Source organism: Lichenostomus cassidix, chromosome 1Aa (genome assembly GCF_008360975.1).
Source record: "Lichenostomus cassidix isolate B80296 chromosome 1Aa, HeHo_3.0, whole genome shotgun sequence".
Lineage (NCBI taxonomy): Eukaryota > Metazoa > Chordata > Aves > Passeriformes > Meliphagidae > Lichenostomus > Lichenostomus cassidix.
Genome location: NC_139480.1, coordinates 27,481,958 through 27,498,972, shown reverse-complemented (window position 1 = coordinate 27,498,972; position 17,015 = coordinate 27,481,958). Strand labels below are relative to the sequence as shown.

The 17,015-nt window shown below is 37.9% G+C and overlaps 1 protein-coding gene across 1 annotated transcript in view; it reads right to left on the bottom strand.

The window, feature by feature from the left end:
* Positions 1–17,015, bottom strand: part of CNTN1 (contactin 1) — a 219,746-nt gene that overhangs the window by 154,016 nt on the left and 48,715 nt on the right. The window contains exon 2 of the mRNA XM_085043378.1: positions 4,500–4,545. The gene's annotated coding sequence lies outside the window, so the exon portion shown is untranslated. The remainder of the gene's footprint in view (positions 1–4,499; positions 4,546–17,015) is intronic.

Genomic DNA, 17,015 nt, shown 5'->3' with positions numbered 1-17,015 from the left:
TCAGTTACTGTGTTTACTCCAAGGCTACTGACTTTAGTGACCCACTCTGGTGAAGACTTCTCTGGACACCCCCAATTTGGAAATGTCTATGCCTAAAGCTCAGTATCTGCTGCTGATTTGATAATGATTGTACTCACTGCTTTGCAATAGCTACATATGAGCTTCAATACTGTCCTACCAAAGTCAAAGGATTTTGTCATCAGTGGCAGTAGCACTTGGGAGGTGCCTTTCAAGTAACATGCCAGTCCTATTCTAACCCCAAATGGGGTGCAAAAGTACTGAGACACGTTAAGAAACTGCAGCAGTAACTACATTGAAATATGTATTAAGCTCCAAACACAAACGTAAAAAAAAATTAAATATTGAAGGTGCATAGTCCTACCCATTTCAAAAGAAAATGAGTTTAAGACAAAAATACAATAAAATCGGGCAATGTTAGTTGAACATACCTCATTTTTTCACAATCCCCTGTCAAACACCTGAGTAAATTATAACAAAATTTTCTCAACAGAACAATGGAAAGATAAATTACTGGCCTGTTGCAATGTATCTGTATCAATCAGTAACTCCATTTCTGCAAATTTGCAGAAGTTTTATAAGATACTGCTGTGCACAGTGCCATTGAAAAAAAAACCTGTAAGTTTTCTTTCAAACACAAAAATCTCAAAAGCACAATTAACTGCACTCTTAAGAAAACTGGTGCATATCCAAAACAGCTCACAGGTGAAAATCTTCTATTGAGAAGACAATGCTATTTTCTGTCATTTACATTTCTGTCAGTTATGTTGGGCTGCTCCACAAGAGGACCAGTCCACTCCAACAACACAAGGATAACAATGTGGAGCAGCAAGAGCCAAGGCAGTTGAGTAATTCATCTCTCTTGAGAGGAATATGACATGATTGCAGTCTCTGTACTGGCTGGCACAAATTCTTGAACAACAATCTACTATGTGGAAAACAGATTGGCCTTTATACTTTGCTTAGGCCTTCACCAAGAGCATTTTAAAATACTTCAGTAATTTCAAAATAATGCCTCCAATATAAAAGGCAGCTGCATAGTTATAGCAATTAATGTATAATAAGCAGATTCTATCCCATGAAGGCCTTTCCCGGAAAATGCTGATTGGAACTGTTTGTGCTCATTTGAAAATGCTCAAAAGGAATTCTGCAAGATTGTTGACAAATCTGAAGTAACAGTTATATCCAGACAGATCGAAATTTTCATGCTTAGAGGTGCTGCAATGAGGAAGAGGCTGCACTGTTTCATAGAAATACAGCTATGTATAAAAACACTAGTTTTGAATGTCTGGATATTTAATTAGCTCACAGCATGCCTCAAAGAGCTTCCTAGATGAGATGCTACAACTTACACAAAAATTAACACACCACCATTACTTCTGCTACATACTTGAAGAATGATACATTTGCATGTCAACCTTCTCTTCAAACAGATGAGAGTCATCATGCTTGGTCTTATCACAGAATCATGTCTGTGAGACAGACAGTGAGAGAGACACACAACAGGCACCTTCCGCCACTTACCTGCAGCCTTGGCCTCAGTGCTGAATCCTACCAGAGAGCAATCCTCCATGGCAGCTCAGCACAGCTCAGCATCTCTCCCAGTCCTGAACAAAACATGAATGACTGGCACATCCTACAAACACTGGCTTACCCCATAAGGTCAGAGAGTCATGGGAGGCTGCAGTGTTGCATTCCAACTGTGCTGCCCTACCCCCAGCCTCTCTGTCATTTTACATGACAGGCACCCTCTAAAGATGGTGATCAGAGCTATAAGCTTAGCATGTGACCTGCTCCCTCTCTGCATCCCAGGAGCTCAGGAGAGAGCTGTGCAGGAGACAGGCGGCTTGCTCCCAGCTGCTACCTTCCCTGGGGAAAAGTACTGGATTACATTACACCTGACCTGCAGCTCAGTGCAGCTGCACAGACTCACAGCACTACCTGATGAGCTCGCAGGCAGGTGCCCTCTCCCAGCAGGAGATTAAGCAATGCTATCTGCCACTGTAGGGAATTGCACACTCCTGCACTTCCACCTCCCACACCTCTCTAATGACCTTTGTTCTTCATTTTGCCTTTTTTTCCCAACCCAAGAATAAAAGTAATATTCATCTTTACTGATGACAGAAATAAATTAGAAACAGCAGGAGATTGTGGCCATTTTGCATGAAGACAAAAAGCATCAGGTATATCCAGCTGCTCCTGGGATCACGAGCTCATTTATACAGAACAACAAGCAGTACTTTAATAAGCGAGCAGCAGCATGTGCCATGCCAGTTATGGGTTTATTGGTAAGGAAAATATAATCTACTTGGAAAATTGAGTGTGAGGATCAATGCAACAAGGGTGGAAAACCCCTTTCTCAAACAGAAAAGGAGTGTGTGAACGATTCCATGGATCTCATCTCAGATGCAGAACAGGTTTCAGGAATGAAGGATCTGTCTAATTAATATTTGTCCCATCAAAAAAAAGATGCCCTTGTAAGCAGAGAGGACAGAACCCCTATGAACATCTGCTTGCAGCAGCATGCATTGCTGCAGGTTTGAGAAACACACCACAAGGCCAGCTATTGGCTCCATCAGATCTGGCTGATAAGAAGCTTCACTTATATGTGAATGACAGTAAGAGCCTAAGCACAGCTGTGTAAGGACTGGAACCAATACAGTGTGGTATGATGCCATACTCATAATCCAAACTGAAAGGCATTGCCCAACTCCCAGAACTCTGATGAGGCAACTGGATCTATCAAATAACTAATAATAAGCTACACTTATGTCTTTGTTAATGTAGAGACCACTTTTAGAGAATGTACATAAAAACAGCTGATCAGAAGAGTTAGCTCTCTCCAGAAATTATGTGAAAAATCAAGGTCCAAAGACTGAAATCATGCCTAAAATGTATGCCATTTCACTAGCATTGAATAATACAGTCATGTCATACTATACAATACATATATTAATGACACAGTATTTAATGTATATACTGTCATATATACAAAAAGTCACGTCACTGTAATTTGGAAAAGGACAAAAGATCCAGATTAATATTTGATTCTATAAGAACAAATTAAACAGCAAAATTGGGGATTATTGGGCTATTTGTCAGAGAGGTCATCTCAGGATGACTAAAAAATCAAGTCTGATCTACATTAATTTGTTTGTTAAATTACAATTAACTGAAGCAGTATGTGAAACAGAAATGCAAGGAACTATTTCATGGATAAAACAAATCCAGAACCCAATGGGATAAAACAAAACCAGAACCCAATGAATAAGAAGAATTACTGTCATTTGCTTATATAACACAGGTCCCTTGGGTCCAGTGCTACAGAAACTTTCAACAAAACGACTTGTCAGTGTATCAACCAAAGACACCAAGGTTCAGTCTCTCAGAAAGATTTGGGCTAGAGAAGGTACCTACAAGACTCATACAGCATTACTCTGAGCTGGTGTTTTCCTTGTCCAGCAGCAGAAAATGAAGTAACAGAAGGTGAAAGATGCAGAAGTTAAACATGCCAGTACTAAATAACTTTAAGGAATCATGTTTTGTCATTAGAAGCTGTGACTTCCTCCTCTGGTCCTGTTCTACAACAGATTAGTGGATTCCACTTCAGGCATTTAAAACTGTTTATTAAAACATCTCTTGTTCATGTTCTTACTTGACTGATAGAATGATACATTAACTTAATTCAATCTTTAAGTGATCTTCAGAGGAAGAAGTCATGCCTGCCTATTTCTAATAAAAATCTAAGTATATTCCTATAGGCAACCAGGTGGGTTAGAAACCACTATGTCCCACTGAGCTGCCACTGCTATTTCAATTGTCCATCCCAGCAGACTCCTTTCCTCAGGGGCATGTGATGTTGCTTATTGCAGTGTAATATGAATAGCTCAAAAAAACGTTATTCCACTTCATATGGTGAATACAGTGACCACTGAGCTATGGACTTCCTCTTGCCCAGCAGTGTCTACACACAGAGCCAAGCAAAGAAGGGCTTTATTCTTTCTAACCTGATCAGTGGGTACCACCTTCCACATTTCAAACATGTAGACATTGAAGAACCCAATAGACTATTTCTGAGGAGACAACAAAAATACAGAGTATACATACAAAAATGTTTGCTGTGGTTTACATGGCAGATACAGTCTCAGGAATCTCCAACCTTCAAATAGGAACTGGTGGATATATATATCAAATATCAGCTCAAACCAGAGAAGTATAGACAATAGACCTAATGCTAAAATGTTATCATTCAATATACCTAACATTTACAAATTGATCATATTGTTCAGGGCAAAAGCACAACACTGTTCCTGTGCATTTGTTCAGCATACATTTCTGAATTAACAATGTTTTAACCCCTTTTTCCATTGCTAGTTATTTGCTCCTAAGAAGCTATAATCTTTCACTTTGTTACTTAAACACGGTAATAAATAATTACTTTAAAATTGTATGTAAGACCTGAAAAAGTAAAAGCCACCAACCTCTAATAAGGTAGACTCTGTTTCACTGCAGATCCAGAGGCAGTATCTAGAATTGAATAAAAACAGGGTTCAGTTGTTTGCTCAATCCTTAGCTTTTCAGTTGCCAATTCTGCTGGAATTTGTTATGCATATTTTCATAACAGTCTCATTTAATCAGCTTTTCCCAGATGTTTCCAGTATTCATAAACGTGGGTTTCCAGTTAGTCCTTTCTTGTATAAAATTCATTTGTATTATAAACAGATGTTTGTGTTAATAGCCAAACGGACAATGATTCAAGTATGTGAGATCAGGAATTTTTTAGATATATAAGGTCAAATTGCTAATTCTATGGGTGACATAAAAATCAAAGTGCTCAGGCTCCAAAGCTATATTACTCTGCAGGTAGCTTAGTCAAGGTATGCTTGTTACTCTGTTTCTCTTGTACTCTGACTTACTGTACTACTTTTCACTGTACTGAGAGACAATGATGACTGTAATTTCAGGTTCATCCCTTCTCCCTCTTTATAAGTAAATTAGTGTACATGTTAAGACACTCAGGCTTAATCCTTCTGCTGCTGCTGACCATGACAGAATATCAGAATATTTCCCATCTATAAAATTTCTATTATTTCTACCTCCTTGTAAACTGCTCCTGAGAACATGTGGACAAAACTAAATTTAATAATTTTAACTACTCTTCAAAGCCACAGACACAAAAAGACTCACTTTGCCACGCCTAAGTTTTATTCTCCATTCACTTCATTGCTGAGTACTTATTTGCATGGTAGAAGTCTTTCTAACTCTGAAAACTGGTTTTCAAGAAAGACATCTCAAGTAGGAGGTTCTTGGAGTAACAATGGAATAATGCAATATATTCTGTCATTCTTTCAGCTCTGAATAGAAAGGTTTACATGCTTTCTTCATAATTTTCCATTCTCCCTTTATTTTACACCAAACTCTGCACTTGCTGTTAATAAATTTACATTCATTTACTTCAACTGAAGCTTATGACTGGTGTTCAAAGTAAGAAGCAAAAAAGGTTAAAGAAATCACCAGACACTAATTTAGTCCTCAAGGCTCAGCTGCTTCCCACTCACCACAGGCATAGTGGAGGGAAGGAGATGCTCCAGCAAGATTCACTCGTGGTGACCAAATAATACACAGACAAGTCTGGGAACCATCAAAGCATACTCCTCTTTCATATTTAAGCAGCAGCACTGGAAGTCTCAATATTTCTATCTACTGGTACCTAAGTTGAGCCACCAAGTTAGCTGGGAAAGTGATGGTACTCATTTTTCAAGGACAGACAACATTGCATCAGGTGTTATCAAAATACGATTTGGTAATTTCAGCTCATAACATAATGAAGACAGGCAGAGTATTTTTTTTTTCAGTTTTATTCCACTTTCCCCATTCACAGTGGGCTGTCAAGGATAATGAAGTGATTTGTATGAATCTCTGTACATGATAATTTATAGAAAAACACAATGAATTTTAGAACATCTTCACTTCTTCAGCCTCAACCATGCTGTGAAGCAGGAAAGAGAGCTGTGATGGATAAAGATTACTGCTGAACTCAATAATACCTAACCAATCATAAGGAGACCTTGAAAACACCACTTTCAGACTTTGCTAATCAGAAGAACCCATCAGTTCAGCACCAGGCACTGACTGTGCCCAGCAATGGTAAAAAAAGGCCATTATAAATTAACTTCCACTCCAAGAAAAGCTCTTTTGTTGTACTTGTCATATATATGAATCCATTGTGGAGGACAGTATAGGAGGACTATGTCATGCAAAACATCACCCATGGACCAGAAACAGCAAAAGTAAGAACTTTACCAAGTGGAAAGACAATTACTTTGTTTATATCAGAAAGATACTTATATGACTGTGATCTACTTAGGAGTGGCATCTGGATGAGAATACAGTATGCAGAGTCCTGCCTAAATAAAAAGCATGCATTGTTTTTTGTGCATGTTAAGAAGCTTAGATATTCCAAATTTCAAAGATACACAAAGCTGTTGCCTATCTAGAGATATTAATAGAGATATTAAGGTTCAATTTAAAAGTCAATATGCTAGTTTGTCACACTAAAAACATTATCTTGGTGCCAAGATTTTAATTGCATTAAAATTTCAGTTCTGCCTCGGAACAGTAAGGACATCTGACATTTTGTCTAGTAATTTTGGTCAAAACTGTTAGCAATAATTTGCCCCCCTTCCATAAAGTCTTCCTCTTCATTTTCACCTAATGCTTTTAAATATTTCTTTTCTTCTTCCCATGCATATGGCCTTTCCTATAAGTCCTGCACATACCAAAAAAAAAAAAAAAAAAGCTTTAAAACTGGAAAAAAGATTGGCTCTTTCTGAGGCCATTGTAGAAGTCACGCTAGCCTTCCTTAATCTCAGATGTTAACCTAACTCATCTCAAATGCAGAAGGACAGGCTTAGATTCAGTTGAAAAAAATGGTGCATTCACAGGAAGGTATGCTCTGGTGTAAGAAATTTCCAGGAATCAGAAGCCCAATAGTCAGAAAGCTATTTCATAAACTATTAACTGTAGGGTAATGGAAAAATCACAGAACTATCAACAATCCTAGAAAAAAACCTGAAGTTTTTCCTGATACAGGAAAATACCAAAGGCAGAAATGCAAGTCACAGTGTAAAGGAGTGAGTCAGGTAAAACCAGTTTTAGCAGCAGTAAACAGAAGAACAAGTACGATGTGGAACTGGGAATCAATTAAGAAAGTGCAAGTAAGCAAAATGTGCTAGAAAGCTTGTAAAAATATCTCAAGTGGATTTATGAGAGGGCAGTAAGGGACCCCCACCATTAGCAAGCCACTCATCCTTGCACCAGTGTGCTACTGACTCACAGTAACCTCACTCATCTGCCCCTCCAGTTCTCCTTGAGAAGTATTGACACCACCAGACAGCAGACTCAAAGGATGCTGAAAGGGTGAGTGTACACCAGAGAATGGAACATAATACTAGAAAGTCTGTATCTTAACCATATCAATACCTATACTTAGCTGGACTGATACAAGAGCTGTATTTTGATTAGAAAGCTAAGGCTATAACTAAAGATAAACCCTTAGCTCCTCATATTGCTCAGTACTGCCTCTGTCCCTGTAACAGTCCCAGGCTGAGCACCAGAGCCCTGCCTGCCTTCAGCAGAGCTGCTGCAACAGACAGAAAAAAAACACACTTCTAGCTACCACCAAGTTACGACAAGGTTATGCAATTTTTGAAATTGCTTTGGTTAATCACAGCAACATCTCATCATCTTCTACTGGCTGCATACTGTTCCATTAAATATTGAGGTCTGCAAACAGGGGCAACTACATCCATGAGCACTGGAGATCCAAGGTCTTGCAAGTCCAAGGTCTACAGGCAAGTCCATTGCAAAGCCAGGCTGTAAACAACTCAGTTTAACAGTGCAAAAGTGAACACTGTCAGTGTGCTGAGACTCTGCAATGCATGATCCCCTTTCACTCTGATTTTAACTCATGGCTGAAGCTTAAGTCACTGCTTTCGCAAGGAATTAAAATTTAGTATCATTAGTTATGCATTTATACTGGAGGTGTATCACAGAGCAAAGAGACAGATATGGCTCCTGCCTGGGAAATTACAAAGGCTATTATCCTGAAAAAATTTACATATCAGGAACTTTATTCAAATAAGTGATCATGCAGGACTAGGACCTTATTTAATCCTTCTTCAGAAACTGAGCCTATACAAACAGCACACAGATGCTGCCTCCACATTCAATAGCAAGTCATTCATTTTATATCATCATTCTACCACTAATTTAGCTGTAGTGTTCCTAAGAGGATTTCCAGCATATTAAAGTATTATTGAAATAACATAAACTATTTGCATTTGAAGAGCATATTGTCTATCCCAAACAATAAAGCTGGCGATCCCCTCCATGTATTAAGAAATCTTGAACTAATCACCTTAAGGCAATGATGTTACCCATTGGAGAATAAGAAATTCTGTTCAAAACCTCCTTCATAAACTATTCTTTATGTAAGACAGAAATGGATTCTGGCAAGGCCAAAAAGATCTGCCTGTGGCAAGCTAAATGTAAGTACGAATTTCTGTTGCTATAAATACAAAACAATGCTAAAAAAAAAAAAAGAAAAACAAATATGCTTGGTATTGTCAAAGACACGAAGTTTCTTCTTTTTGATTAAACCATTCTTTGTTCTAGAGAATCTTCAAGCTTGTTTCTTTGTATTGTTCCAGAAACCATGTGATAACCTAAACTTTACCATACTACCACATACTACAGCACTAGAAAACATTAAAGGTGTCTTTGTAACATCCTCTGGGTGTGAGATGTAGTATTCCAAATGTCTTAGCAGGGAACAAGTTAGAACCAATCTAAACTGCAAGCCCCTTCATTTCTATACTATATTAATGCTGAACAAACATCAGAAAATCAAGAAAAGTATCTATTTCATAGCTACTCTCACCACCCCGCTTTCCTGGGGATGGCTGAACACCTGCCTGCCCATGGGAATTGGTGAGTGAATCCCTTGGTTTGCTTTGCTTGCGTGCACAGCTTCTGCTTTATACATTAGCTGCCTTGATCTCAGCCTGTAAGTTTTCTCTTTTACTCTCCTGATTCTTCCCCCCACCCTACCAGGCTGTTGGTGCTTAGTTGCCTGCAGGGGATAAACCATGACACAGGTCTTATCTGGGTTTGGTCCCAAATACAAATTACTCACACTCCTGCGAACAAGGGTCATTCCCATAGAAGCAGTAAAAGCCAGACAAGTGAGATCACCCTGTGCACTAGGCCATTAAAGGGTACATCTATAAAGAATTAGGAGGTATTTCAATGAGGTACCAGTATTTCAGCTTAGGGTGGTATTTCCAGTATTCAGTTCTAAGGATGTTCTTCACCATTGACCAGAGAAATTGCCAGCCCAGTTAAGGCTAGATATGAAAAGTGCTTTCTCATTTCACGCAAAATGTATCAGGAAGTGGAAAAAATCATGTTTACTGACTCCCTCATTTTCATGTATTGTATCACTATTGTATTTGCTGTGAAAGATAATAGGACATTTTGAAAAAATAGCTGCAATAGAAGCATTTACTGAAACCAAAAGCATCAAATCAGTAAGGTTTGTCAGAATGAACCAAGCTCAAACCATTTATCAAGGGCATCCAAATTTAGGGCTGTCAAAGATCTATAATATATCTCTCCTAGCACACGAAAGGAAAATCATCTTTTACCCTCGAGAATAATGTTAGCAAAGTGCATTCAACCAGCTCAGGCTGAGTTATGCTAACAACCCTGTTCACCTCTGGACATGGAGACCTTCAATCCATCACTGTATAATTTGATAAAATTGTTCCAAGAACTGTCAAAATGTTCATATTTAATTATCACAGGAATCAATAGAAAGAAATATTGCAGAAAATTACATGTTCTACATCATTTAAGTTTTCTGATTCCTGACTTCTGGGCTTCAGAGGCAGCCTGCATTACCTTCTAAACCCTAATTCATCCGGTTTAGAAAGAGTAATTAATTTCTACTCCAAAGAACATAAAACTGTCACTTCAAAGTATGTTTCACAGGCCTGGATTTACTGGGAAGAGCAAGGGGGTTGCATCTGCCCTTATTTCTATCATGCAGAACACCAACTGAACAAATGATGCAATTCTTCATTAAAGGATTTTCAACTGGTCAGTGAATGCTCTGGAACTAAAAAGAGATCTGAATTTAGCTCTACTAATGAAACGAGAAAGGACATTGTATCACATCCTTGGGTACAACCAAACAGTTTTTAGTAGGAGTTGGAGAAGGATTGCCTTAAACTTTCTGCCAGGTAGCAGGATGCTAAATAACTCAATCTAAGAACTCAAACTGGAAAATAAAAGCACTGATAATTCTGCAATCCTCAAGGTACTAATTTGTTTCTCTGATAAAATCAGATGTGATATTCAAAATACTACTACCACAAGTATCAAGTCTCAGGAAATAAGGAAATAAACATACTAGTGTTTAAATGGCATGCAATAAAAAATATTGCATAACCTAAACATAAAACCCAAATGACAAAAAAAAAAAGGAAAGTAAGTATTTGGGTATTAGTTTTTATTTATTCTGCATGGCACTGAAGAGAGCTGCTAAAAGCATGATACATTAATTTTTTTTTATCTCTGAAATACTGTTAAGACATTTTTATGAAGAAAAGGTAGCTGTTTACAAGACACAAGAATGTATACTTCTAGCTGTACTAGCAAGCAACTATCCTCTTATATCTGACTTGCATTTCCATCTTGCTTAACAATTTACCTATGCATACTAAACCAGAAAATACTTAGCAAATTTTCTGTGCATTTATTTAAATATTCATAGAGCAATGTAAATTGTTGCATGACCAGACAACTGAAGAAGCCTTAGATACATGAATCCTGCAGCTTCCCCAGTCTGCATTGCCTCAGTAAGACTTCCAGCTCCTTCCCTTGCCCTGCAGAATTACATACTATCCCATGGCACCTACAACTGACGTCCACACTTTGTAAATCACCCTCTGAATGTTCCCACAACCTGCCATGTATATTGCTTAAGAACTCAACAAGGTGTAGCCAGTTCTGCAGGTGTGTTTGCTTCCAGCACAGCAAGTAACCATGAGGTAATACTCCTCCTTACTGCGGCCAGTTGCAGTTATTTTGGGAAATTGCATTCTTCCTCAAGCTTGAATTAGAAATTGCAAAATACATATGAAAGTTACCAGAAAACCACCAGTGAGTGCACAGTACAATCATCTGTGTCTCATTTCCTTAAAAAGAGGCTAAACAATATGCAGGGCATGCAGGGCCTTGTTTTTCATTAAATGTTTCTCTGGAAAACTAGATACTGATGAAAGCCTTAGCATGTCACAGGCTTTTCTGAAATTCTACTAATGTAAATCTCAAATTTATATACAGCCAAGGTAAATCAGCTTCTCTTAAGTTAATATGCAAAAAATTTTCACTTTTTTAAACTTCTCTGTAATTAAGCAATTAATGAAACTATTACTTTATGTAAAATTATTTCATTAAGAAATTAACTATATCATCAATTCCTGTCACACGAACTACTACCTCTAAATGTCAGATATTAATTCTAGTCAGATACTGATCACTTGGATTGGAATCAATCTGAATTAAAATTTAAACCATTTCTTTTCTATTACGTGCTCCCTGATCAAACTACCTGTCCATAAAGGCATTTTTTCATTTTAAAAAGAAATATAAAAAAAGCATGTTTCCTTTAAGTCTAGAAATGTCAAAAGTAATAAACACATCGTTTCTTTTCTTACTGCCAAATTTCTGAAATACCAGCTCATATTCTAAGTCAAATGATTTAATGATTTTATCTTAGTGCCCAGTTAACCAAAGTCTCATCAGTAAAATCAGTATGTATGATTTCACATGGTTTGGCAGAATTAGCATTCTAGACTCTGAAAATGCTAACTCTGTTTATGACATTATGCCTAAAATTCCATCTCCTAATTTTTCTATTAAGCCTGCCTCCTGGGCTTAAAAGTTGAAAGTTAGAAACCTACCCATCTATTAGGCATGCAGCCAGATCAGAGCCTCACAGGACTTCTTTAATCCATTAGAGGATGTGTTATACTACCAAGGAGTCATCTCCCTCCCAAACCAATACAGTAAAAACATCAAAATATGTATCTTAATGTTATGGTATATAGATCTGAACTTATGATTAGCTTCATAATAAAATATGCAAGATCCTGAATAAGTATCTGCTGAAGAGACTGACAAACTAGATAGAACTACTCACCTGTACATCTGACTACCTCAAGGGAAGGCAATGTTTGAGTGAGTGAAGGTGGAAAGGGAAAGTGGATGGAACACACAGTATCTTTTTCTGCAGAGCTCACAGCCACAGTTAAAATTTCCCCAGACTGGAGGGGAGTGAGAAGGATCACAGTGTAAGCACTACTGCCTTAAATACAGGACACAATGTGGGAGAAAAACTTTACTGAAGTTCCGATCATCTGTTTTCCATTTCAACAGTTCATAATTAACAGGTTTTTCCAATGGCACAAATAAATAAAGCACTGAATTTTAGGATTTTGGATGACATCACCTGACAGGGAAGACAACTACGATAAGGTCTCAGGGATATAAATGAGCCCATGTAATGAAAAATAAGATCTAGGACTGTTAGGAAAGCACAGTGAGCAGTGAGAGCTTTCCTGATTAACATTATGCATATTTTGTCAGATCACAGAATCCAGAGAGACTGGGGCTCTGTTATCTGTATCGTGTCACACAGCACAACACAGCTCAGCCTGTGGGACACTTCCACCTAGCCTGCAGGTTTTTTTCACCTGATCCAGAAGATACAGAGCAAACAGTAATACAGATCTGTATTTACTGTTGTTTGAACAGTAAACACAGCTCCAACAGTCATGTTTCTCCTGTGCTTGCAAATGCTGCCACACTAGTGGCTGCTGCGCACTCTGCCAGTGCATGACAGGAGGTGAGGCATTTCCTCCTATCCACACATGGACTACTAAAACTCCATTGCTGCAGCTGCCAGTGAGTCATGAAACTTGGATCCAGTACATCCTGAGCCATTTCAAAGTGCAAGGCTCAATTCTCACAGATTTCATAGCCAGAGGAAACCAAAACAGACAAACAATAGGTGGAAAGGAAGACACAAAGCAGTGCAGTAACTTGTTTGTGTGTGTACGCATGGAGTATCTACTATTCTGATAATAAGTGGGTATTTTACAGCCTGTGTATCATGAAACATTAAAAAAATTCTTATAAAGAATTACAGTGAATGTATAGCTTCTAGTTTGCTCTCATTTCCCACAAGGGAGATTTCCTGTGACCGCTTTCAGAAACAGGCTAATGAATTACACCAATTAACCACAATTAATTACCAGTCTGGGTTTTCTTTTACCAGTCTGTCTCCTCTGTTTTACTTTGTTGACAGCCATTGACAGCCTGTACTTTGCTCACAGCACCATGAGAGGCCACCTGAGGGAAGAAAGCCCCTTTGAACCCCAGAGACCTCCCTGATTATTACCAGGTTAAGAAAAGAATATTTACCTTTGGTTTGCTTTGCATCCCTTCTCCTCTTAGTAAGGATAAGAGAATGAAAAATACAAGGAACAAGCAATAAATCACTACTGACTACTAATTTCTCATAAAAAAGGACCCACATCCCAAAAAACCCTTTCCCTTATGTCAGAAGAAAGGAGGGAAAACAGACAAGTCAATAGTGGACTGTGGCCTCCTATTTAAAAGAGGACACGTTTGCTGCTCTGGCCCATCTTTAGAGTCATGCGACTCACTGCCTCCATGGACTGAATGGCTTCTGCAGCACCTGCTAAGAAAGGAGCTCTCCCAGGCTGTCCTTCACCTCCACCTCAGGAGAGTATCAGACTGAGTAAATGTATCTCCTCTTCTGCAGAAGAGATTGTTAAGGCAGTTCCTTTCACTGCACCAATTCCCTCCTACCTCTGAGGAGATCAGATCTTACTGATTCTCCTTGACATGAAAAAAACAAAATCCTTTGCCCCTATTCCAGTCTTTGATACAGATATTCAAATATCTTTTTATGGCTCTAACTAGTCTCAAAAAGTCTTCTGGTGCTTATATCTCATAAAAAGCAAGACTTAAGAATAAAACATGTTGATTTCATTATGTGATGCTATGTTTAAGTTACAAGGTTCTCTCTTACTTTTGTAGTTATTTCTAGAAAGCCTGTGCCAATATATAAATAAATCTCTTCTGCCATCTGGACTCGATAGGACTTTGTAAAATAATAGCCAAATTCTGACTGAAATCACTGTTAAAATTTCCTCCAATCAGACTGGATACCATACTAACTGTACAATCTCAACAGTATCCAAATCGTCCTAGGTTTCCCTTTATAATATAAACTTAGAGAAGGTCATTCAAGGTTGCATATTACAAAAGTACTTCAAGAACAGATGTGCACTGCTTAGGAAACTCTTGCTCTCTCAAGCGTGGTGCTCTGAACCTTGCCCTCCCCTACATGGTCCCTTGAAAGCAGGGAGCATATGTTTGTATAAACCAAAGATGATGGAATATGTGATGTGCAAAATCGAGATTTGATTTATTGTTTGCTTTTGTCCTCTCAGGAGCACACATACATCAGCTGTATGTTTACATACCAAGGCTAAGCTTCAAAATCAAAGGTTACATAAGACACAACAACTTAAAAGGAAGTTATAATCTGCCTTTTAGCACCATCAAAAGACAATATATCTCTGTTTACACCCCTATCAAACTCGAATTCTGTTTGTGTCAACGCTGAGTTGCTCCTCACAACTGGCTGAACCATACGTGGTTAACTTTCATGCCTCCTGGAAGCTCTGGCCTGGCATGAACGGATGACTTCTGAAATCTGGCTCTACTGCACAAGCTAGAAGGCTAGAAGCCAAAAACAGCATTAGAAAAGAACATTATGAATGTCCCGTGTTATAGAGATTAATGGACTTTGAAACATGCTTTTCTTCCCCCAAAACCTAAGTGAATTTCTTCAGTGTGTTATGAAACATTATTCACACTGGGACTGCTTTACACAGCTGATATGTTGGAAGAAATCTCCACAGGCAGCATACTATTTTCTATTGCAAGTGGGAACTGGTTCCTCCAATCTATTTCAGATCTCAACTACTAGGTTAGAAATTAATTTCTCATATTTTGTTTACATAAAATTCTCAGAAAGAACTCACATGATGGAAGAAAAAAGCACAAATTTTGAAATTTTTTCCCATTAGTGAATGAGTTTTGTTTATAACAACTTGAGTCAGGAAACAAAAAGCTTTTTGAAGGGATTTATCCTGTATACTACACATTCACTAGGAGGGAAGTGGAGGAGCGGTAGAGAAGGATAAACCACAAATGAAGATGAGGATTTTATGTGGATGGGAGTTTCTGGAAGATCAAAATGGTTTACAAAGTATTAAGAAAGGGCCTGCTACAGGAAAAACCCTGCAAGATATGTACAGATGGTTGACATTCTTTGCTTACTTATTTTTAGGACTGGTTGTTTAAGAAATGCTTTTCATTTTCTTTCCTAGTCTACTTCCCATAATTATATATTTTTTATTAAAAACTTCCCCAAAAGGCTTGTTTCCATTTGCCTGAGTGTTCTAATCTGCTTGTTCTTATATTGCCTTTTTTAAAATTTATCATTATTATTATTATTATTATTATTATTATTATTAAGGAAGCCTTAACAATCAAACTGAGCAGACCATATTTTTCTCAATTTTTTTCTCTGCTGTGCTTTTTCTTTTTCTTAGCTTGGAAAATGAGGCAGGGAAATAACTGCCCAATTCCTGTGTCTATCCAGGATGGTTTTAAGCGAATCCTGATCAGAAATTCATTTTGCTAGACCACATAACTGCCGAGAAAGCTGCATTTGGTAGAAAAAAATAGGAGGAAAAACTTGCCACAATTCAGATGGACATGGTGACAGATTCATCGCTAAAAGTAGGGCATAATCAAACTGGGAAGGCTTTTATTAGAATTTTTTTTTCACAGTTAAGTCTATTCAAATAAATTAGGTTCTAGGACAGCTGGGAACCAGCAAAAAACGTGGCAAGGGACTAAAATGCTCCATTCAGTTTAAATGACATATCACAAAATCTGGAGCTCAGTTCTGTATATGCAAAATCATTCAAGAAAAGTATTAACATTTCATGAACTCTCATTTTCTTATGGTTAGAATCCTGCTGTCATTTGCCCTGCAACATTAGCATCCTTAAATTTCACCTTTCAAAACTAAAAATATTCCAAAACTATGGTTTTACTTTCAGATAAGGAAATCCGCTGAGTAGCCTGTTACCTGCATAGGAAATTCATAGTCCAAAGTTAGATATTTTAGCTCTGTTTTGATACTAGGTTAGCTCCAGTAGCAGACAAGATATTCCAAGCAGTCTATTGCCTAAAACTGTAAAACAGACCTGATTTTGTATAGTTCTACTCAACATTTTGCATAGTTCTGGGAAAAGATGGAAGGAATATCAAGAAACTAAGCAGGCCAAGTACATGCTGATTCCTGAAAAAATCAAGATGTGCTTCCTCTTAACTGTACAGAGAGAACTAAGTGGTTCTACATCTGGCAGCAACAGCTGCCTTTGATATGTATATTCAAGCCTGCCCATCCATTTAAAAATTATTAGGGGTCTCAATAATTCCTTTTGCTTTTCTTCTCCCCTAAAAACCAGCTGGTTGCCTACAATACCATACTATTTGGCCTAAATAACCAGCTAAGATGAACACACCAAGTAGCCATAGTTGCTGTTGCCTAAAGCCATCCCCTTTGGCTTCTTGACCCAAAAGTAATTCTGCCCCAAATGAGAATTTCTTATATTTATCATGAGTGATTTGGAATGGATAAAAGAAAATATCTGAAGATTTTTCTAAAGTTGTTTTACTCTCAAAGAAATTTTTTTTATTCCTTCATCTCACTGCTTATACCAAGGACTGTCTTGAAAATCCCCCTTGAGATTGTAAGT